This window comes from Eretmochelys imbricata, chromosome 11 (assembly GCF_965152235.1).
Source record: "Eretmochelys imbricata isolate rEreImb1 chromosome 11, rEreImb1.hap1, whole genome shotgun sequence".
In the NCBI taxonomy this organism is placed as follows: domain Eukaryota; kingdom Metazoa; phylum Chordata; order Testudines; family Cheloniidae; genus Eretmochelys; species Eretmochelys imbricata.
The window spans coordinates 74954298-74977931 of NC_135582.1; the positions used below are offsets into that span (position 1 = coordinate 74954298).

Below are 23634 nucleotides of genomic sequence, written 5' to 3' on the forward strand. Positions count from 1 at the left end.
ATGGCTCCAGTCATTGCCAGACTTTACCAGTTTGCTGCAGGGTTTTTTCTTTTCTTAGCATCTTCGGGGTTTGTGGAAGGTGAGCGGCTGCTGGTTATCCCTCAGGATGGAAGTCACTGGCTCAGCATGCGTGCAGTGGTGAAGAAGCTCAGTGAGAAAGGGCATGAAATAGTAGTGCTTGCTCCAGAAGTTAATTTGTGCTTGAAAGAATCAGAGCATTACGCAAGGAAAACGTATGCTGTGCCTTACGCCCAGGAAGAGCTAGGCCGTCGTCTTCGTTTCTTTGCTAACCGGCCCTTTGATGAAGTCTCCTTCCCTACTATGATCACAGAAGCATACAGCAGTGCCATGTTTGTACTGGACTTGTTATTCTATAACTGTGACAGCCTCCTGCAGAACAGAGAAATCATACGATACTTGGAAGAGAGTAAATTTGATGTGCTCTTCACAGACCCAGCTTTGCCATGTGGGGTGATCCTGGCAGAGTATCTGTCCATCCCTTCCGTGTACTTCTTTCGTGGATTTCCATGCAGTTTAGAGCATGCAATCTGTAAATCTCCAAACCCTGTTTCTTACGTCCCAAGATGCTATACCAGCTACACAGACCACATGACATTTACCCAGCGAGTGCTGAACCTCTTTGTTAGCTCTTTAGAGACATCACTGTTTAAGGATTTGTACACCAAATACCAAGACATTGCTTCGAAGTTTCTCCAGAGAGATGTGCACATACCAACACTTTACCAAAATGGCTCCATTTGGCTCCTGAGATACGACTTTGTGTTTGAGTATCCCAGACCAGTGATGCCCAACATGGTCTTCATCGGAGGCATAAACTGTGAGGAGGGGAACAACCTACCTCAGGTACGTGGCTGAGATTCACATATTATATAAGAACACGTATATGCTCAGGAAGAAAGCATAGACAAGATAAGGCACCAACATTAACTTTTCCACATAGTGTACAGTATGTACCATCTTAGATACACGCCATAGTGTGTATATATAGTAGACATATTTTATGGTATGCTGTAGTCAACTACAAGTTACTGGGCTGAGTAAAGGGGTGAAATTCTATGGCCTGGGTTATACAGCAGGTCAGACTAAGATGATCTAATCGTTCCTTCTGTTCTTAAAATAGATGCATCTGTGAAGCGATGCATAGACAGCGAGTGAAATGTAGGTGATTTAACATTGTTATGAGAACTATGGAGCAGGCTGTGAAGGCCCTGGGGCCTCATTGATTATTCCAATGCAGCTGGAAAAAAAATACAGTAACTCCCCACTTAACGTCCTCTTGCTTAATGTTGTTTTGATCTTACGTCCCTGCTCCATTACAGAACATGCTCATTTAAAGTTGTGCAATGCTCCACTATAATGTCGTTTGGCCGCCTGCTTTGCCCTCAGCTGGCAGCCCCCCGACATCCCTCCCCCCAGTGCCTCCCGCCCGCCGGTGGACCCTGCGGATCAGCACCTTCCCCCTGCTCCCCGCCTGTGGCAATCCGCTGTCTTGCGGTGTTCAGGAGGCGGGGGGGGAGGAGCAAGGACGTGGCGTGCAGCCTCCCCCCTCCCTCCTGAACACCGCAAGGCAGCGGATTGCTGGGGGCGGGGAGCAGGGGGAAGGTGCTGATCCATGGAATCCGGCGGCAGGCGGTAGGCAGTGGGGAGGGGGGAGCGTAGGGGAGCTGATGGGGGGCTGCCAGCCTGTTTAATACCTGTGTTAAATTGCTTTTTAAAAATTGTTTAAAATGTATATAATGCCTTTTGTCTGGCAAAAAAAAAAAATCCCTAGAACCTAACCCCCCCGTTTACATTCACTCTTTTGGGGAAATTGGATTCGCTTAACATCGTTTCGCTTAAAGTCGTGTTTTTCAGGCACAGAAGTACAACGTTAAGCGAGGAGTTACTGTATCTGTAGGCACTTGAGCAGCAACGACATCAGCGGTATTACTCTGTATGGCGTCATCGTATAGGGCTTGTCTACACTACAGGTTATCTCGGCAGAACTTATGTTGCTCTGGGGTGTGAAAAAGCCCCCCTCCCCCCCCCCCACGCGCGACGTAAGTTACACCAACCTAAGAGCTTCTCCCCCCGACATAGCTACTGCCTCTCACGGAGGCGGGTTTATTACACAGACAGGAGAACTCTTCCCCCGTCAGCGTGGAGCGTCTTCACTGGACACACTACAGCCAGTACCGGGTTTACAATGGCGCCAGAGGCACCCTGGTGCTGGGCCCACGCTCAACAGGGGCCCGTCAGCCGGCCGGGCGCTGCCCTTCACTTGCACTGCCAGCCCAGGGGCCACCGCAGGCTGGCTCCTCTCCTCTCCAGCCCCTCCCCCGTGCTCCTGTCGGCTGTCCGGCCACCCCAGGTATCCCCGCCCCGTCCAGTCTCCTCTGCCCACTTGCTCCTCTGCGGGCTGGGCTAGGCTGGGCTGGGGGGTTCTCAGGGGTCACGTCCCACAGGGGTCTGCCTGCCCCGCTCCCCAGCGCAGCTCCAGCTCCAGGCGGTCTTGCTCGGCCCGCCACCTCCCGGGGCTGAGCCACCTTGGGCCAGTGCTGGCATTCATGGATCCACTTGGCTGAAGAGAGTTGATTTTGTGTTTGAGTATCCCATGCCTGTGATGCCCAATATGGTCTTTATTGGAGGGATCAATTGTGGACAGAAGAAGCCATTGTCTCAGGTTAGTGATTTGTTGGTAGGACATACTGAAGGTGCAAGGGAAATGCTGTTGGCAATTACTTTATTATGTGCTCTGTACCACATACAACATGCATCCGACGAAGTGGGTATTCACCCATGAAAGCTTATGCTCCAATACGTCTATTAGTCTATAAGGTGCCACAGGACTCTCTGCGATATAGAACTGTATATCTAAAGTAGACTTGGCTGAAAGAGTCATGATGGTTCATGTAATTTTAAAAGATAAGGGACATAATTAACAAATTAGGTCTGCTCCCTCTTCCATCTGTTTTCTCCTGGGACTGCCCATAAAGCTTTGCAAAACCTACAAGTTTTGGGTCGTAAGAGTTCATACACACATCTTCAATTTCAGTGTGTCCGGGCTCATGCACCCCACTTTCAAAGCAAATGCAACAGAAACTGCCAAGTATCCCTTGGGTTGGGGTTGCCAGCGCAATCCGTGACCCGCCCTCCTTACGCCTAGCATCCCCATGTGCCAACTGGCCCAGTGTCCCACCATTACCTTTTGCTCCTTTTGACAGCTCTCCCCACTTTCCTCCTGCTACCTTTGGGGGTTTTGAAGTACTAGACTAGCAAGGTTGGCTTATCCCACAACTGCAAATACAGCCTCATACACCATGTGGATAGGCTCTTTGAAAGTACCAAAGATAAAAGGGAAAAATGTTATTTATTTAGTCTTAAGGCATTACTTAGAGTCATGGTGAGATGAGCATTGTGGCTAAAAATCTCTGCTCAGGGGACTTAGTTTCGAAGTAAATTTAATGGCTGTGCACTAAGAGTATCACAGAATCAGCAGAGTACTCACAGACACCCAGACGCTCAACCCAATACCCCAGATGAGGTAGCCCTGAGAGAGGTCACTTAATAGCTTTTGTTACAAATCCAGCTACAGCTAACATTATTCCAGCAATTTTTCTGCCAAATAAAAAGCAGTTGGAAGCAGGACCCCAGATCAGTGTGGCTTTTTGATACCCCTCTCCTGGCGTTGTTGAGCATGTAACTAATCTCCTTGCTGTGAGCAGATTTCAAACAACAAATGGATTTGCTTCATCACCTCTAGTAGGTAGTTTTTTAGAATTCAGGAGCAGTCTATACTTTCCCTAGTGCCTGGGAGCTCCAGTTGGGGTTATGCTGCTTGAAATTCAATCCCTCCCAGAACTTCACCAGACCCCAATGCTGTGCGGAAATCACAGAGTCCGGGCTTAAGCGTTTGTCCAACAATTATAGCTACATAGGAGTCCCTCCTATATAGAGCTATCTGCCCATTGTTTATCAGTTTTTGTCAAATCCAGAAACTTCACAGTGTAAAGAAAAATACATTTTATACAACTGTCCCCTCCTCTCCCTGCGAATGGCACATTTTATAACTAGTTTCAACATACAACAAAGATTATTTCAAAACTGTGAAACCAGTAGGCAGTAGAGCAGCAGCATTGTCAACAGCATTATTACTCTAGATGACTTCATACCAAAAAAAATAGAGAGGAAACCTCTTCTACGACTTTACCAAGGCAAGCACACTATATTTTATATTGTCACCCTCTGCTAAGTGGTATCAGATGTTGAGGTCTTGCATGTTGATTTCTCATCGGATGAGAAATCAGTGATGTTGAGTCTGGGCATTTTCTTAGAATAATTGGTTCATTCATAGTATATTCACCAGTCCTGGAACCGAAGTTTTCATAAACATCCAGCAAACAAATCCCTCTTTTAGTAATCTCCACCAAAACACTAATGCCTGGTTCCCAGGGAACAACTCTTACCTCAAGAACAGGCTCTACTTAGAGACATTAAGGCAGAGTGCAAAGTTTCTTGCTGTTTGCAACAGCTTCTCCAAAATGAATCTACATAACAAAACTAGAAATAATACACAAATTCTTTGAAGAGTGAATACTGGGCCATGTGGTGACCAGGGCTGGATTAATGCAAAGGCAAACTAGGCATATGCCTGGGGCTCAGTTTCATGGCTGTGTGTGGGGGGGAAATGTTTTTGATTTTTGTTTTTTTACATGACAGAAGGGCAGCTGGGCCAAATGTCAGTGATGTTGCAACCCCCACCATGCACTAGGTTGCAAAGCCACTCAGTCAAATGAAAAGAAAAGGAGGACTTGTGGCACCTTAGTGACTAACCAATTTACTTGAGCATAAGCTTTCGTGAGCTACAGCTCACTTCATCGGATGCATTCAATGGAAAATACAGTGGGGAGATTTATATAGGTATTTTCCACTGAATGCATCCGATGAAGTGAGCTGTAGCTCACGAAAGCTTTTGCTCAAATAAATTTGTTAGTCTCTAAGGTGCCACAAGTACTCCTTTTCTTTTTGCGGATACAGACTAACACGGCTGCTACTGAAATCAGTCAAGTGAGTGAAGTACTTTCAATCTGCATGCAAATGCACACCAGTGAATGGGGGAGCAAAGATAGTTCTCACACACAAGTGCGACTCACTGCCATTCCCAGCAGAGCCAAAGAGAGAGAAGGGCTGTGAGTAAAAGAAACCACTTTCTTCTCTAACAGCAGAAAGTGACCAGGCTGAGACAGGAATTACTGCAGTGACCTGAATGGGAGGGATCATCATCAAGGTGTACTTTTCCTCTTCTTTTCATTTATTAGCTGTTTGTTGTTATTCATATTAGAAAGTAGGGGCCCAAGAGTGTATGTTTGCCTATGGCCCAGTGATGGGTTAATCTGGCCCTGCTGATGACTCCAACTTCACTGCAACTGACATGTTGAGTGGGAACAATTGTGTCCAGTTATCACCAAAATAGCACACATTATAAAAGCTACCTTTGAAAATAATGGTGAAATCCTGGTCTACCTTGAACTCAATTGGAGCTTTTCGATTGAATGGAAACAAGATTTCGCCCAATGTTTGAATTACTGTTTGTATGGGAGCATGGGTTCATAAATTGCACCAGACATGCTATATGTTTAAGTATCTTATTTCAGCAAGCTAATGGAATTTCAAGATCCAGCACAGTTCACAAGCTTCAAGGCTTTTGCAAACCCTAGTTTTATTTTGAATCCAATGAGCATAGTGAAACCTGTACAAGAGAACATCCTATTAGACTGTCACCTGTCCCAAATGTACTGAGTACAATTCCGCTTCACCCTTTTAAAATTACCACCTTGGTTAAGGAGCAAGATTTTGATGATCCCGTGAATGGGCCACTTGAAAACCTACGTCACTAAGTGGGAATGAGAGATTCGGCCACTGGTATAAATCAGGTTTCAGAGTAGCAGCCGTGTTAGTCTGTATCTGCAAAAAGAAAGGGAGGACTTGTGGCACCTTAGAGACTAACACATTTATTTGAGCATAAGCTTTCGTGAGCTACAGCTCACTTCATCAGATGCATTCAGTGGAAAATACAGTGGGGAGATTTATATACACAGAGAACATGAAATAATGGGTGTTACCATACACACTGTAACAAGAATGATCAGGTAAGGTGAGCTATTACCAGCAGGAGAGTGGGCGGGGAGGAGGGGGGATCTTTTGTAGTGATAATCAAGGTGGGCCATTTCCAGCAGTTGACAAGAACGTCTGAGGAACAGTGGGGGTTAGAGGGGGGGAATAAACATGAGGAAATAGTTTTACTTTGTGTAATGACCCATCCACTTCCAGTCTCTATTCAAGCCTAAGTTAATTGTATCCAGTTTGCAAATTAATTCCAATTCAGCAGTCTCTCGTTGGAGTCTGTTTTTGAAGTTTTTTTGTTGAAGAATTGCAACTTTTAGGTCTTTAATTGAGTGATCAAAGAGATTGAAGTGTTCTCCAACTGGTTTTTGAATGTTCTAATTCTTGACGTCCGATTTGTGTCCATTTATTCTTTTACGTAGAGACTGTCCAGTTTGACCAATGTACATAGCAGAGGGGCATTGCTGGCTCATATCACATTGGTAGATGTGCAGGTGAACGAGCCTCTGATAGTGTGGCTGATGTTATTAGGTCCTATGATGCTGTCCCCTGAATAGATATGTGGACACAGTTGGCAACGGGCTTTGTTGCAAGGATAGGTTCCTGGGTTAGTGGTTCTGTTGTGTGGTTGCTGGTGAGTATCTGTTTCAGGTTGGGGGGCTGTCTGTAGGCAAGGACTGGCCTGTCTCCCAAGATTTGTGAGAGTGATGAGTCGTCCTTCAGGATAGGTTGTAGATCCTTGATGATGCACTGGAGAGGTTTTAGTTGGGGGCTGAAGGTGATGGCTAGTGGCGTTCTGTTATTTTCTTTGTTGGGCCTGTCCTGTAGTAGGTGACTTCTGGGTACTCTTCTAGCTCTGTCCAGCTGTTTCTTCACTTCAGCAGGTGGGTATTGTAGTTGTAAGAGTGCTTGGTAGAGATCTTGTAGATGTTTGTCTCTGTCTGAGGGGTTGGAGCAAATGCGGTTGTATCGTAGAGCTTGGCTGTAGACAATGGATCGTGTGGTGTGGTCTGGATGAAAGCTGGAGGCATGTAGGTAGGCACAGCGGTCAGTAGGTTTCCAGTATAGGGTGGTGTTTATGTGACCATCGCTTATTAGTACCATAGTATCCAGGAAGTGGATCTCTTGTGTGGAGTGGTCCAGGCTGAGGTTGATGGTGGGATGGAAATTGTTGAAATCATGGTGCAATTCCTCAAGGGCTTCTTTTCCATGGGTCCAGATGATGAAGATGTCATCAATATAACGCAAGTAGAGTAGGGGCATTAGGGGACGAGAGCTGAGGAAGCGTTGTTCTAAGTCAGCCATAAAATTGTTGGCAAACTGTGGGGCCATGCGGGTACCCATAGCAGTGCCGCTGATTTGAAGGTATACATTGTCCCCAAATGTGAAATAGTTATCGGTGAGGACAAAGTCACAAAGTTCAGCCATCAAGTTTGCCGTGACATTATCGGGGATACTGTTCCTGACGGCTTGTAGTCCATCTTTGTGTATCATTTAATTAGTAGTAAAGGATTGCTGTAGCTGTGTTTGATGACACTTTGTGTATAATCAGTTTCACTTCCAGTCTTGTTCACTAGCATGATTACCTCATCCTCAGTCACTGCTCTGCGGCATCCCATAGCATACTCTTCCCTCGGCTCTACAGGAGGGTGTTTGCCAGCTGTAGAGACTTCAACAAAAGGAACATTTTTTGCACAAATGTTTCCATTTGTTGTTGAAAATTCTCAGATTTTTGTAAAACTAAAAACTGAAACAAATGTTCCATTTTCCGCAACTGAAAAATGAATTTGTTTTGGCTTTAAAGCAAAACTGGTTGCGTTTCATGTCTTTCCTTTTTTCAATGAAAATCTGAAAAACTGTCTTGTCATTGAAATTTTCTGGTGGAAAAGTAATTTGCCAACCACCTCCAGTTTTGAGTTGGGACCAAAACAAGGGTCCTTCCTTCTTCTTCCCTGAAGCCCCTGCATGGGATTGGGGGGAGCAACTTCCGAACAAGATTCCTCTTCACTCCATGGAGCCTACATGAGTACAGAAAAAACCATTCTTCTGTCCATGGACATTTGCAAGGGGCTGGGAAGCAACTGAAGCCTGGAGAAGGGGTCACGGCAGCCCTCAACTTCACTTCCTTGTCCCCTCCATGGGGACTGGAAGATGGGAACCTGCACAAGTCAGGGAGGGCAGCCAGTACAGTGAGACTTTTTATTCCTTAAAAAGAAAAGGAGTACTTGTGGCACCTTAGCGACTAACCAATTTATTTGAGCATAAGCTTTCATGAGCTACAGCTCACTTCATCGGATGCATACTGTGGAAAGTACAGAATATCTTTTTATACACACAAACCATGAAAAAATGGGTGTTTACCACTACAAAAGATTTTCTCTCCTCCCACCCCACTCTCCTGTTGGTAATAGCTTATCTAAAGTGATCACTCTCCTTACAATGTGTATGATAATCAAGGTGGGCCATTTCCAGCACAAATCCAGGGTTTAACAAGAACGTCTGGAGGGGGGGAAGGGGGAGGAAAAAACAAGGGGAAATAGGTTACCTTGCATAATGACTTAGCCACTCCCAGTCTCTATTCAAGCCTAAGTTAATTGTATCCAATTTGCAAATGAATTCCAATTCAACAGTCTCTTGCTGGAGTCTGGATTTGAAGTTTTTCTGTTGTAATATCGCTACTTTCATGTCTGTAACCACGTGACCAGAGAGATTGAAGTGTTCTCCGACTGGTTTATGAATGTTATAATTCTTGACATCTGATTTGTGTCCATTTATTCTTTTACGTAGAGACTGTCCAGTTTGACCAATGTACATGGCAGAGGGGCATTGCTGGCACATGATGGCATATATCACATTGCTGGATGTGCAGGTGAACGAGCCTCTGATAGTGTGGCTGATGTTAGTAGGCCCTGTGATGGTGTCCCCTGAATAGATATGTGGGCACAGTTGGCAACGGGCTTTGTTGCAAGGATAGGTTCCTGGGTTAGTGGTTCTGTTGTATGGTATGTGGTTGCTGGTGAGTATTTGCTTCAGGTTGGGGGGCTGTCTGTAGGCAAGGACTGGCCTGTCTCCCAAGATTTGTGAGAGTGTTGGGTCATCCTTCAGGATAGGTTGTAGATCCTTAATAATGCGTTGGAGGGGTTTTAGTTGGGGGCTGAAGGTGACGGCTAGTGGCTTTCTGCTATTTTCTTTGTTGGGCCTGTCCTGTAGTAGGTGACTTCTGGGAACTCTTCTGGCTCTATCAATCTGTTTCTTCACTTCCGCAGGTGGGTATTGTAGTTGTAAGAATGCTTGATAGAGATCTTGTAGGTGTTTGTCTCTGTCTGAGGGGTTGGAGCAAATGCGGTTGTATCGCAGAGCTTGGCTGTAGACGATGGATCGTGTGGTGTGGTCAGGGTGAAAGCTGGAGGCATGCAGGTAGGAATAGCGGTCAGTAGGTTTCCAGTATAGGGTGGTGTTTATGTGACCATCGTTTATTAGCACTGTAGTGTCCAGGAAGTGGATCTCTTGTGTGGAGTGGAAGAGGCTGAGGTTGATGGTGGGATGGAAATTGTTGAAATCATGGTGGAATTCCTCAAGTGCTTCTTTTCCATGGGTCCAGATGATGAAGATGTCATCAATATAGTGCAAGTAGAGTAGGGGCGCTAGGGGATGAGAGCTGAGGAAGCGTTGTTCTAAGTCAGCCATATTCAGGGGACACCATCACAGGGCCTACTAACATCAGCCACGCTATCAGAGGCTCGTTCACCTGCACATCCAGCAATGTGATATATGCCATCATGTGCCAGCAATGCCCCTCTGCCATGTACATTGGTCAAACTGGACAGTCTCTACGTAAAAGAATAAATGGACACAAATCAGATGTCAAGAATTATAACATTCATAAACCAGTCGGAGAACACTTCAATCTCTCTGGTCACGTGATTACAGACATGAAAGTAGCGATATTACAACAGAAAAACTTCAAATCCAGACTCCAGCGAGAGACTGTTGAATTGGAATTCATTTGCAAATTGGATACAATTAACTTAGGCTTGAATAGAGACTGGGAGTGGCTAAGTCATTATGCAAGGTAACCTATTTCCCCTTGTTTTTTCCTCCCCCCTCCCCCCCTCCAGACGTTCTTGTTAAACCCTGGATTTGTGCTGGAAATGGCCCACCTTGATTATCATACACATTGTAAGGAGAGTGATCACTTTAGGTAAGCTATTACCAGCAGGAGAGTGGGGTGGGGGGAGAGAAAATCTTTTGTAGTGGTAAACACCCATTTTTTCATGGTTTGTGTGTATAAAAAGATCTTCTGTACTTTCCACAGCATGCATCCGATGAAATGAGCTGTTGCTCACGAAAACTTATGCTGAAATAAATTGGTTAGTCTCTAAGGTGCCACAAGTACTCCTTTTCTTTTTGCAAATACAGACTAACAAGGCTGTTACTCTGAAACCTTTTTATTCCTTGGGACTCCTTTATATTGTCTGGGGAGGAATTTAGAAGGTGGGAGATTCTACCTCAGTGATACAGCTGGAGAAGGCAGTAGGCAGGAGTGTACACAGACTGGGGAAGCAGTTACGTGTTCTGTACTGACATGGAGATCACACCCCGCAAGTCCTCTTGAGGCCAAATGTGGCTTCACAGATGAGCCCCTGCCTCAGTTTCCCCTCACCCGGGGTATCAACAAGCAGGGGTTTCTAGTATTAAAGCATGGGCTTTTCAGAGGGTCTCATTTATTGTTCAGCAAAGGACAACGCAAAAACAACCAACAGCTTCAGGCAGCTGCTCCACCAGAAACTCTCCACCTTTGGGTTAATCAATCAGTCTTGCGTCTCTCCCCTGTAGCCATGGGGCACTTGCAGGCTGAGCTTGCTGCCTGGAACTTAGGCCTCTGCTGGGCCTTTGGCCAGATGCCACTCTTTCCCTGAGGGTGTGTGTCTCTTTGCTGAGCCCCTAGTAGCTCCTCACAAAGTCCCACTCCTGGTTTGTTTCCTGGGCTGTGCTGGTCCCTTGCCTGGGCGCACACTTTCTCTGGGCTTCTTCCTTCTCTCTGTGGGCCTGTGCTTTTCAGGGAGACACCACTGCGAGTAGCTTCCTCACGAGCTCCCCTGAGATGTCTCTCCCCACCAGGAGCTTCCTCTGTTCTGGGGCTTTCTGATGGAGCCCTCATAGCCTTTATTGACCCAGGTGTTCCTTAACTTATGAATGGCCATCCAGTCACATAGGTAAATAACTCACAGGTGGATCTTGGTTGGCTCATTCTCCTTAGCAGAGCCTGTCACAGGTAGGCTAGGTGCCTGGCCACAGGGGCCAGCTACCTGATCACATGTCCCTCTAACTTTGGTTTATTGTTAAATGTGGGCATGTTATAAACTTACACATTGACTGGAAATTGTAACAAGATATACAGTGAACAGGCAGGAGTTGTACCGAAGGCCATGGGGTTAGGCATAACACTTGACTTTGTTGTACATGGGGGATATTTATGGAGAAACATTTCAATCTTAGAGACTAACCAATTTATTTGAGCATGAGCTCACGAAAGCTTATGCTCAAATAAATTGGTTAGTCGCTAAGGTGCCACAAGTACTCCTTTTCTTTTTGCAAATACAGACTAACACGGCTGTTACTCTGAAACATTTCAATCTTGTTGCACAGCTACTGACGTGCTGCTTCGTTTCCTGGCCTCCTTGCAGGGTTGTGCTGACTCAACATGCACGCGGGCAGAAAGAGCATGCCGTAGTCATTGTTGCACCTGGCATAGATACGCACATAAAAGCAGCAGAGAACGTTGCCATGACAATGTTTCTAGCACCTTTCATAAAGGAAGAGCTGGTTGGACAATATCACTCCCTGACTCGGGTTTTTGACAAACAACCTTTTTTAGAAAGCTTTGTGAGAACATATGAAAGACTGGAGAACTCCTCTGCTCTGCTTTCATCCACTTGTACATATTAGTGCACAACAGACATGATCAAATACCTTTGCAGGAGTAAATTTTATGCTCTCTTGATGGTTCCCCTGCGTATGCTGTGGACAGGTAGTAGCTGACTTTCTTTTCTCCACTCTGGTTTTACCCACTTATACACACTTTTTTTAGGTGGGGGTGGGGGTGGAGCGGAGGGGATAGTACTGAGAAAGTCATTTTGCAGCAGCTCAAGTATTGTCTGGAGTGCTCAGCTTTTCAGAGCTCCTTTCATTCTGGTTTTAGACTGGAATGGGCACATGTATTGCACAGGCTTCATTGACCAATCATTTCCTCTCGGAGATGGACAAAGCCCCAGTATTTATGCCAATTCTTTCGGATCTGCCATCTGCCTTTGATACTTTTGACCATGAGATACCGTTGACCAGGTTGTGGTGTATGGAATTCCAGTTGAGTGGCATCATTCTTCTTCCTATGAGAGGACCAGAGTGTAGCGTTGGGTTCATCTGTCCCAGAGGCCCTCTCCTAGGTGACACTGCAGTGGTCCTTTCCATCAGCCTTTCAGTTCAATATGTGAGGCTGCTTGGGGAAATAGTGGGGTGGCGTGCATTATGGTGTCATCGACATGCTGGTTTCACGCAGCTCTAAGTCTTCTTGTATCTTAAAAACACACTTACTGCATCTGTTATTTTTAAAACAATAGATTTCAATAATCTCCAGTATTTGACCTGACTATCTAAGGAACTAACCTCGGTCAAGAAAAATGGAAATGAAAAATGCCTTACACTCGGATTCTGAGAGTCTTATTACTCATCACTACAACAGCTTTGCGTCTGATTCTGCAGCTTTGGGAAGGAACGCTAGAGATCTGCATTGTAGTGCTGGCAGTGGCGAATAACCACAGAGGTCTCCCTGCTTGGTTGCATAAGAGTAAGTGCAAATTCTTGTTTTAAACGGCTGCATTCATCTTGTGCGTCAGAAGAGGTGACCAGGCCGTGTTCAGTGTTTAGTTCGCTTCCTTGCCATAAGGAAGAGATCATTTTCATTCCCAGCCCCATGTTTGTACACATTTGTACAAAGTCTAGGCTGAGTTTGAGCCTCTAGCCAGGGGGATGGAACAGCCCACACAGTCCAAAGCAGTGTCCCTAATTGAGAGCTCTGAAACAGAGCCCTAAGCCGCGGTGCAGCAACCAGGTCCATTAAGAACCCCTCCCTCTGGGGATCAGAGGCCAAGTGCAAAGTATCAGACACCCATACCCTGCAACTGCTCCCATGGACAGAGGGGAACTCACTCCTTTCCCACCTTTTCTCTCCACCTCTCAGGAGCAGCGGGGCAGGTTGTTACTGAGGCCTTCGGGAGGCCCCTCCTTGGGGAGAGAGAAGGCTAAGTTCTAGGGGGAGCTGCTTGCAGGCCTGAGGAACTCCTGTGAATGAGTGCCACAGCTCTTGACTATAAAGGGGGAGATTTTCCCAGCCACTCAGCGCTGGCCTAAATCCATCTCCAGTGAAGCCTGGGGGGAGTTTTACCATTGTCAGCCCATGCTGACTGCTTTTGAAAATCCTATCCAAAGGAACAGCTGGTTCCTTCATCCCTCTCTTCTGCGCCACCCCCCCTTGTCTACCAAACTAACTATGCACCCATTTATCTGGCCAGTGCAGAGATGGTTTGTGCAACTGTGTAGAGGTTATGCAATCCAAGGTCGTGATTTGACTCCGTGGTTAATGATAGAGTGATTTGACTCAGTGATTAGAGTCAGAGAGTAACTTACCTTGAAAAAGGCCTCAGCTAATCAGGTTTATCATGATGCCGTTACTGCCAAAGTGCAGCTCAGGTTTCAGACCTTTGTTTTTCATCTTATGTACATACATTATGCAATTAAACATTGACTTGAGTAGCACGTAGGGATAAAGGTCAGAAGATAGAGTTGTCGGGATCTGACTGGCAATTTGCTAGTCTCTATAGTACCCACTGCACTGGGGCAGAGATGGCTCCTGGGTTTCACTCTAGCCCCCAGATCAGTGAAGCGCTGCTTGTTTTCCTGGCCTTGTTGAGCTTTGCTGATGGCGGGCGGCTGCTTGTGGTGCCGATGGATGGAAGTCACTGGCTCAGCATGCGTGCCGTGCTGGATGAGCTGAGACACAAAGGGCATGAGATAGTCATTGTTGCCCCTGAAATAAATCTATACATAAAAACATCCGAGAATTATGTCATGAAAACGTATCCGGTACCTTTCACAAAGGCAGAGCTCGAGGGACATTTTCTGGCTTTTACTCAAGAGGTTTTTGAGGAACGACCTCTTCTGGAAAGATTTGTTCGACTACGTGAAAGGCTGAAGAACACCTCCGGTCTGATTTTATCCACTTGTACACACTTACTGTACAACAAAGAGTTGATCCAATATCTGGAAGAGAGCAAATTTGATGTTGTCTTTACAGATGCCATAATGCCCTGTGGGCAGATCGTAGCTGAGTATCTTTCTATCCCCTCTGTGTTTTTCTTGCGTGGAATTCCATGTGGTTTAGACTATAAGGCTATTCAGTGTCCAAACCCACCTTCTTATGTCCCAAGGCTATTGACAACCAATACAGACCACATGACATTTCCACAGCGTGTGAAGAATATGCTGTTTAGCTTATTGGAGATTGTCCTTTGTGATTTTGTTTATGGGCCATATGCAAAACTGGCCTCTGAATTTCTTCAGAGAGAGATAACAGTGACTGAGCTTTTAAGTAATGGATCTGTTTGGCTGATGAGATTTGACTTTGTGATGGACTATCCCAGACCACTGATGCCTAACATTGTTATAATCGGAGGCATCAACTGTGTTCAGAAGGAATTATCTCAGGTTAGTAAAGCTTTTATTTTTGTTATACTCATGATAGGATCCTGAATTCACTAGAAATTTTGTATCCTAGATAGGATTATTATACCAATGATTTCAGTTTGGCAAGGATTAAGCATCTTGTTGAGAAGAAAATGATTTTGCTTTCACTTCATTATACACTTCTGTAGCTTTTCAGCAGCTGTTTTTCTTTCTTCTTAAATGTACTTTTAATTAAGCGATTATAGAGCAATTCAAACTACCTTTCCTTTTAAGCACTAAGTGCTGCTGGTTCTCATTTCAGCTAAGACTCCTTAATATTAACTGGCATCACAGACAAGGGCGAGATCCTGAGCTGCCATAAATCAGTCTAGCTCTGCTGAAGTCAGTTTACACCTGGAGAGGATCTGGTCCAATAATTTCACTTTGAAAACGTCCAGGAGGACACCAGTTACTGGCAAAAAAAGACTAAATCTACTAGCTAGAGGTAGACACAAAAGATGACAGAGACTGGTCCCCTTCAGGGGTGGCAGGGTTGTAGAAATTTTGGTGGTTCCCAGAACGCTCGAAGTGCCCCCCTCCCCCCAAACTCCGCCCACCACCTGCCTAAGGCTCTGTGAGGGAGTTTGGGTTGGGGGAGGAGGTCTGGGGTGCAGGCCCTGGGTTGGGGCAGAGAATTGAGGTGTAGGACGGTTGAGAGGTTGGGCTCTGGGATGGAGTCTGGGGTGCAGGCTCTGGGATGGAGTTTGGGTGCTGGGTGCAGGCTCTGGGAGGGCTTTTGGGGATGGGAGGGGCTGCGGAGGGAGGGGATGTAGGCTCTGGAACGGAGTTCGGTTATAGGCTCTGGGCTGGGGTAAGGGGTGGGGGTGTAGGAGGGAGTTTGGGTGCAGAAGGGGGGTGCAGGAAGGGGTTGGGGTGCAGGCTGTGGGACAGAGTTTGGGGGTGCAGGAGGGGGTGAAGGATGCAGGCTCTGGGACAGAGTTTGGGTGCAGGCAGGGGTGTGTGGGAAGGGGGTGGGGGTGCAGGCTGTGGGACGGAGTTTGGGTGCTGGGTGCAGGCTCCGGGCTGGGGTGCAGGATGGGTGGAGGGGTGCAGGCTCCGGGAGGGAGTGCAGAGAGCTGGGTGCAGGCTCTGGGACAGAGTTTGGGTGCTGGATGCAGGCTCTGGGCAGGGGCTGGGGGTGCAGGAGGGGGTGAGGGGTTCAGGCTCTGGGAGGGAGTTTGGGGGCTGGAGAGGGGGTGTGGGCTCTGGGAGGGGGTGGTGGGTGCTGGAGGGGAGGGGACTGCCATCACATGTGGCTTCCTTCCTCCCCTGCTCCCCTGCCATAGCTTCACTGGGGCTGGGGCTGCCCCTTGCCCAGTGATTGCAGGAGTGGTGGCTGTGGGGGGGTGGATCACAGGGCCAAACGCTCATCGAAGCCCCAGCAGCTGCTCAGGTGAGTCAAGGGGGTCCGCTCCAGAGGTCTCCTGCCGGAAGCCCCCTCGGCGCCTGGTGCCGGTAGAGGGGAGAGGAGGGCAGCGTGTGCCCACGTGTGTGCCCCCTCGCTCTCCCACTCCGGGGGTGCAGTAGCCGCAGCACCTGCCTCAGCCTGCTGGCGGGTTGCTCTTGTGCGCTGCTTTCCCTCAGACAGGGGTGCTCCGGGGGTCGGGGGGGCAGGCGGGGGCTGGGGGGGGCGGACGCTCCGGACCGGAGGCCGCTCCAGGCAGGGCTGGGGGAGAGACCCAGCTCCAAACATTGGTGGAGCAGGGCCCCCAGCCCTGAATATTGCTGGAGCCCGAGCACCACAAGGGAATATAACTCGCCGCCCCTGCCTGGGGCAGCACCCTCATGCTGGGGAAAGGTGCTGGCATTTCCGTTAGCATGTTGTCCATGGACTCTGGCAGCTCCCTCTTTCACATCTGCTGTTTGCTAGTATAAGTTTCATAAGCATAAAGCCCTTACTTGCTGCTGGAATGAAGAGGATCCTACTCACAGGTATCTGAGTGTCAAGAAAAGAAACTACAAGAAGAATCCTCTGCAACTTCTATGTTCTCTGTTCTATAAATCTTCCCCTCTTCCCTCCCCACCCTGCCACCAGTAATGTTCCCAATCCTCTTTTTCTACTTCGTGCGAACACTTATTTTAAATTTAATTCTTAGGAACCAAAGAGCAAGTCCTGTGCTAGCATTCCATCAAAATAACATAGTAGTCCTACCTTTGCATAGCGTTGCCATTGCTTAATGTGTATGATGACAAACTCCTAGTTAATCTGATCTTTGTCTGAACCTAGGTAAACATTTACTTTGAAAGGAGTAAGCTTTGGTGACCATTGTTCTCTTGTATAAGTCAGTGTTCAGCACCTTGTGGTGGAAGCTTTTTCCCTCCCTACTACTAAGAACATGGCTCCTTCCTCCCAGTCATGGTGTTCAGTTGTTTCTAGGTTACTTCTTTGTCTGGCTTTCTGCAGTCTCGCTGAAGGTAGAAAGCTATTGGTGATGCCTGTGGACGGAAGTCACAGGCTCAGCATGAGTCAGGTGCTAGAGAAACTCAGCCTGAAGGGACATGAAATAGTAGCTCTTGGGCCAGAAGTTACTCATGAGAACGTCAGCATATTACACAGTGAAAACACACCCAGTGCCCCCCACACAGGAAGATTTGGATGTCTACTTCCAGTCCTTCGGTTATCATATTTTTGATGGACCTATTCTGAAGAGAGTTTTCACAGCACACGAAACGCTCACCAACTTTAGTACTATGATGTTTGCCATCTCTAAGCACTTTTTGCTGAGCAAAGAATTGGTGAACTATGTTGACGAGGTTCAGTTTGATGCCGTCTTTACAGATCCTGTGTTACCTTGTGGATCAATAGTTGCTGAATATCTTTCCATCCCTTCTGTCAACTTTTTGCGTGGAATGCCCTGTAGTTGGGATAAGGCTACTCAGTGTCCAGACCCTCCTTCCTATATCCCCAATTTTTTTTTACTTCCTACACAGACCATGTCACTTACCCAGCATGTGATAAACTTGTTATTTGCGTCACTGGAGTCCTTGATTTGCAAGTTTGCATATTCTCAGTTTGACAGTCTAGCATCTGAGTTTCTTCAAAGAAATTTGACTGTCCTAGAGCTTTTAAGTCAGTCCTCTGTTTGGCTGATGAGATAGGATTTTGTGTTTGAGTATCCCAGGCCAGTGATGCCCAACATGGTCTTCACTGGAGGCATCAATTGTGGTCAGAAGAAAAAATTATCTCAGGTAATTTCTTTTTAGATCATAATGTTGCTGGAATCATTACAAATTACTCAGGTATGTTTTCTGCATTACATCTATTAATGTACGTTTTATGCGGTTTAGAGAAAAACACATGGCCTGCATTTTTGAAAAGCAACTTACTTTGGGGACCTCCATTTTTGGATGCCCAATTTGTGACACCTCAAAGAGGCCTGATTTTCAGAAAGTGCTGATCAGCCACCCTCTGACAACCAGGCCTTTGTAAGAGAGCTCAAGGTAGCTGCTTCAAAATTAAGGCACCCAAATCACAAGCCATTTTTCAAAATGAAATCCATGCAGCTAGTATCAGAGAGCCAGGAAATTATTTTTATTTATCATTTGTCATTGTGCTTTTTGGGCATTTCATTTTATTTTGTGTTATCGTGGCAGGCCCTGTTGGTGGTGGTTGGGCCCAGGCGGGACGTACGGGGCGGGTGGGAGTGGAAAGCCTCTGGGTGGAGGTATGAGAGTGAGCCCGTCCTACCTTCACCCCACAGTGGTGGCACCTGTCCCATGGGATTCATTCCCTGCCCTGGGCACGCCAGCCTGATGCATGGGGTCACAGTGCCACTCGGCCCGGTCACCCTTCTGTCATGATGAGTACATGGCTTGGCAACCCTGCGTGACAGGTCTCAGCTCCTGGAGCAGGGAGTAGGCCCACCCCCTGTGGCAAAAGAGCTGCAGGAGTCCCCACTGCAGGGGGAGTTTTTAGTTTTATTTCGTAGTATAGGTTGGTTGTTGTTGTATTTAGTATTATTCGCTTTGGCGAAAACCACCAGGCTCTATCTATTAGACTGAGACTAATTACCAATATTTCCTGTGTTGAGATGTTAAATAGATGAGTCCCCTTCATGCTGCTCTGTAGCGCTTCATCCTGGCAGCATGGTTTTCTCATGAGTCATGCTGCTATGGGGGGCCCCCATCCCACCTGTTCCCTGGGCAGAGGACAGTGCAGAATGCATGTCAATGTTGCGCTTAGAAGGGTATCTGGAAGTGCCGTACAGGGGATGTCAGACTGCAACTACAAGGAGCTGAAAGCCCCTGCCGGCGCACTTGTGTCACTTCCAAAGTCGTGTGTGTAAAAATAGCCCAAAATGGCTGAGAACTAAAAATTTGATGGTAACACCACAGAACCCCGTGATGATTCCACCTGGTGATATTCTCAACCGAAAAAGAGCTCTCAACCACTGAGTCAGCAGACAGCTGAGGCTTCAGGGAGACATTCCTGGAATCGTATTACAGAGAGTAAATGAAATTTCTATGTAGAAACGAGGGAAATGGCTTCCTCCATACACTGAAGTAGTTTGGGCTTGAGCAAGGTGTAATGCAGTCAATTGCTGTGTGAGCTTCTTCAAACAACCCTGACCCCCTGTACCCCTGCTACGAACTTCAGCAGCCTCGGGTGTGTAAAGATTGGGCTAGTTGTGCTGAATCATTGTACCTCACTGACATGACGGGAGGTGGTTTGTTAATATATCACTTAAACTCCATGGACACTCCTGTTATCAGTTAACCATTGCTTACCGTTCTTGATTTTCCCTAGTTTATAACGTTATATATTAACTATATGAATCTTTCTAAGTATGTTTGCAGTGTTGGAGCCGTGTTTGGTACCAGGATATTGGAGCGCTCTGTGTAGCTTGAAAGCTTGTCTCTCTCACCCGCGGACATTGGTTTAATAATAGATGTTACCTCACCCACGTTGTCTTTCTAAATAAAAGCTTAACTTGAATGTCAATAGGGCTTAGAGTTCAAAGAGAGACAACCAGAGTCCTAGACCCAGATCCTCAAAGGTCTTTAGGTGCTTATTTCCCTTTGGGGGTCTGGGCCTAAGTGATTTCTGATTGAAAACACAACTGCTTTCTGCTCCTCCATAAAGTTACAGGGCCTTTCTGGTCCTTCAGCATCTCTCCCCTGTAACCACAAGAGATGCAGTCCTGCTTGGCTCCTTCTGGGAGAAGGCTTCTTTAGCCCAGGCCTTGCTGACTGAGAACCCAAGGGAGGTGAAGTCTGATGACCCTTTCCTTCTTCACTACTGCTCCTTTGACACTGAGGGCTTTTGTTGTCTGTGGGGTGACCTGTGAGAAGATATCCAAGCTACAGTCTAAGACTCTTGATCTTATTAGCACAAGATATTTTAAAAGCAGAGAGCAAATCACAGCAAAAGAAATTGTTTACATATCATATCTCGTATTATGGTTTTGATAAGCTAATCACGCCACGATTTGCTTTGGCTACTTATTACTTATTTCCTGCATCTCTCCCTAGTCATGTCTTTGAAATCCGTGCTCACTGTGAAGTTTATCATCATATCAGAGTGAGTGAGGTACATCAGCATGTCCACAAATCAGTTTGATTAGGTGCACTCATTGAAGTAGATAAAATAATAGTCTCCACTGGTGGGCGTGTGCTAAGTCCTGATCCTGCTGAACTATTCGGCCCAGTGGCTCATACTTAAACCCCAGTAGGATTCTCAGATGAGGCATCTCCCCCCTACACACACACACACACACTTGCTGTGTGGCCCATCCAGTAGGTGTACTCAGAATATGCTTAACCTGCATAAAAGACAGTCAAAGCAAGAGTGGGAGGGTGTGTCCCCCAGTCCCATTATACCAATGGTTAGGGCACTTACTTGAGATGTGGGAGACCTGCGTTTGAATCCCCTACCCCCACCTGCTTTGGCACAGAAATGTGAATCAGGTCTAGGTCTAACCACATTCTAGGTGGGTGCCCCGACGACCAGGCTATTGGGTATTCTCAGGTGTCTGTCTCTCTCTCCTGTTAGAGCTGCTCCACTTTGTATAAACAATTACAGATTTCTTAGTTCAGGAACTTGACCCTCCCAGTTTGGCATGAGGGCCCTCCCCAGGGGCCACAGAGTCAGTCACTCTCTCACAGTGGCTTTTTGTGAGAATGGACTGGGTTAGGAGCTAGCTCTGGGACAGGGTTCAGGGCTGTGAATCCTCACAGGCGGAGAGGCACCTCACCCTGGCCCAGAGTTTGATTACTGGGGCTTATGCCTCTCCTCAGCATTTCCAGCTAGCTTAGGGCTTTGTCCACACCAGCACTTTTGTTGGTAACATTTTGTTGGTCGGGGTGTGAAAAAGCATCCCCCTGACTAGAAGAAATGTCACTGACAAAAGTGTTGGTGTGGCTAGCGCTATGTGGGCGGGGGAGACCCTTCTCTTACCTGGGGAGGGGATGGAATCTCCATCCTTAAAAACCTCTAAGGCCGGGCTTGACAAAGCCCTGGCTGGGATGATTTAGTTGGGGATTGGTCCTGCTTTGAGCAGGGGGTTGGACTCAATGACCTCCTGAGGTCTCTTCCAACCCTGATCTTCTCGGATTCTGATGACATAGCTAACACTGCTCTTTGGGGGTGGTTTACGGACGCAGGCAGGAGGGTGGCTACATGGGAGATCTTACAGCAGCACCGTGCCACTGTAAGGTCCATAGTGTAGACATAGCCTAGGTTGCTCTCCGCTTGGCTTGCTGGCTTCTGAGAATCCCTTTCTTTGGTCCCTAATGCTCCCCATACAATGCCTGGGCACCGAGCTCAGGGCTGTGAATTCTACTGAGCGCCTAGCATTGAGGCATTGTAATGCTCAGTCCCTTTGTGGATCTAGCTCTAACTCCCTTAAAAGCTGTAACCCTCTGTGTACACCCTCCAGGCTCAGGACTTCAAGGGGTTCCGAAATTCCAGCATGGAAATGCCCTCCCACATTGCCCCTTTCAGACCTAGGGACTGTGTGGACAGCAGCCTTCAGGATTGGTGCAAGAACTGTGCTCTCCTCGCCTGTATCCCGCCTTAGATGTATCTGTCATCACTGTCTTGCCGCGGATGAGGAAGAGAGCAATTTCCTCAAGGTTATTTCTGGTGAGCGAGGCTAGTAGTCTGGGCTTGAGCCAGGTACAGAGCACACAACTGCGCTCAAAGGGTATGTCTACACTGCAGTTAAACACCCACCGCTGACACGTGCCACCTGTCGGCATTTAACGACTTCACCCAGAACACAAACATCTACACTGCAGTTTTACAGCCCATAGCCTGAGCCTCATGAGCCTGAGTCAGCTGAGATGGGCCAGCGGTAGGTGTTTAACTGCTGTGTAGACCTACCCTGAGGTTCTTGAACCAATCCTGGCCCACACCAACCCTGCTAAGAGATCCTGTGACCTCTCCATTTATGCTGACTCATTTAAGAACACGAAATGCTGATAGAGGAGTTGTGTTTGCACGTAACAAACTCCAGTGGCACTGCTGGCATCTGTTCAGTCTTGTTTAACATCCCCCCATTTTCACAGTTTAAAGCATTGTGCGTCAAGTAAAATATTCGCTGAGAAGGGTTTCTAGAGTTGAGAATTAATTGGGCTTAAAGGTCACAGACATAGCTGCAATCTCAGCGACTTCTGCCTTTAAACGCTGCTTGGAAGGTTTTGGGGGGGTGAAAGCTGGGTTTTTTACTCCTAGCAGCACAGCAGCGGCCATGTCAGGAGAGCAGGGAACTGCTCGGCTGGCTCTTTTTCTCGCTTTGTGGAGTTTTGCCAAAGGTGGGAAACTGCTGGTTGTGCCTCAAGATGGGAGTCACTGGCTCAGCATGCGAGTGGTGGTGGAAGTGCTTGGGAAAAGAGGGCACCATGTTGTTGTTGTAATACCAGAAGCCACCTTGCTCATGGGAACATCAGACTATTACACAATAAAAACACATCCAGTGCCTTACACACAGGAATCGTTGGATGAATTTTACCATTCAATTGGACATCACAGTTTTGTCGGCCTGCCATTTCCAGAGAAATTTACCAGCGTCTTTAAAATCGTATCACTATTTACAACCATGTTGTCATCTGCCTGCAGGCATTTCTTATATAACAAAGAGTTGATCAAATACCTTGAGGACAGCAAGTTTGATGCTGTCCTTATGGATCCTGTGTTACCATGTGGACCAATAATTGCTGAATATCTCTCAGTTCCATCCGTGTACTTCATGCGTGGACTTCCATGTGGTTTGGACTTCAAAGCCACTCAGTGTCCCAATCCTATTTCTTACGTCCCGAGGATTTTCACATCCAGTTCCGACCACATGACATTTACCCAGCGCGTGAAGAACCTATTAGTCAATGCTGCAGAGAATTTACTTTGTTACCTGTTCTATTCACAATATGAGAGCCTGGCTTCTGAGTTTCTTCAGAGAGAGGTAACAATACTGGAACTGTTCAGCAAAGCATCCATTTGGCTGCTGAGATACGACTTTGTGTTTGAGTATCCCAGGCCAGTGATGCCCAACATGGTCTTCATAGGAGGCACCAACTGTGAACAGAAGAAACCATTATCCAAGGTTTGTAAGTTATTTTTAAAAAGCTGAAAATATTACAAAATTATTTAATGGGTTTTTCTGTAGGCTCAATTATTATCTTGTGTGTGTGTGTGAGATCCGACGGGATCCAAGTGAAAACATCATTTTTATGGCTTATTACACGTGAGCCAAGGTCTTGATGACCTCACAAGCGTTGACTCAAGTAATGACA

The 23634-nt window shown here is 46.9% G+C and overlaps 2 pseudogenes; both read left to right on the forward strand.

Moving 5' to 3' along the window:
• LOC144271879 (UDP-glucuronosyltransferase 1A6 pseudogene) lies at positions 1 to 876 on the forward strand (annotated as a pseudogene).
• A 13149-nt stretch (positions 877 to 14025) lies between these two features.
• LOC144271880 (UDP-glucuronosyltransferase 1A1 pseudogene) lies at positions 14026 to 14931 on the forward strand (annotated as a pseudogene).
• The last annotated feature ends 8703 nt before the right edge of the window (positions 14932 to 23634 follow it).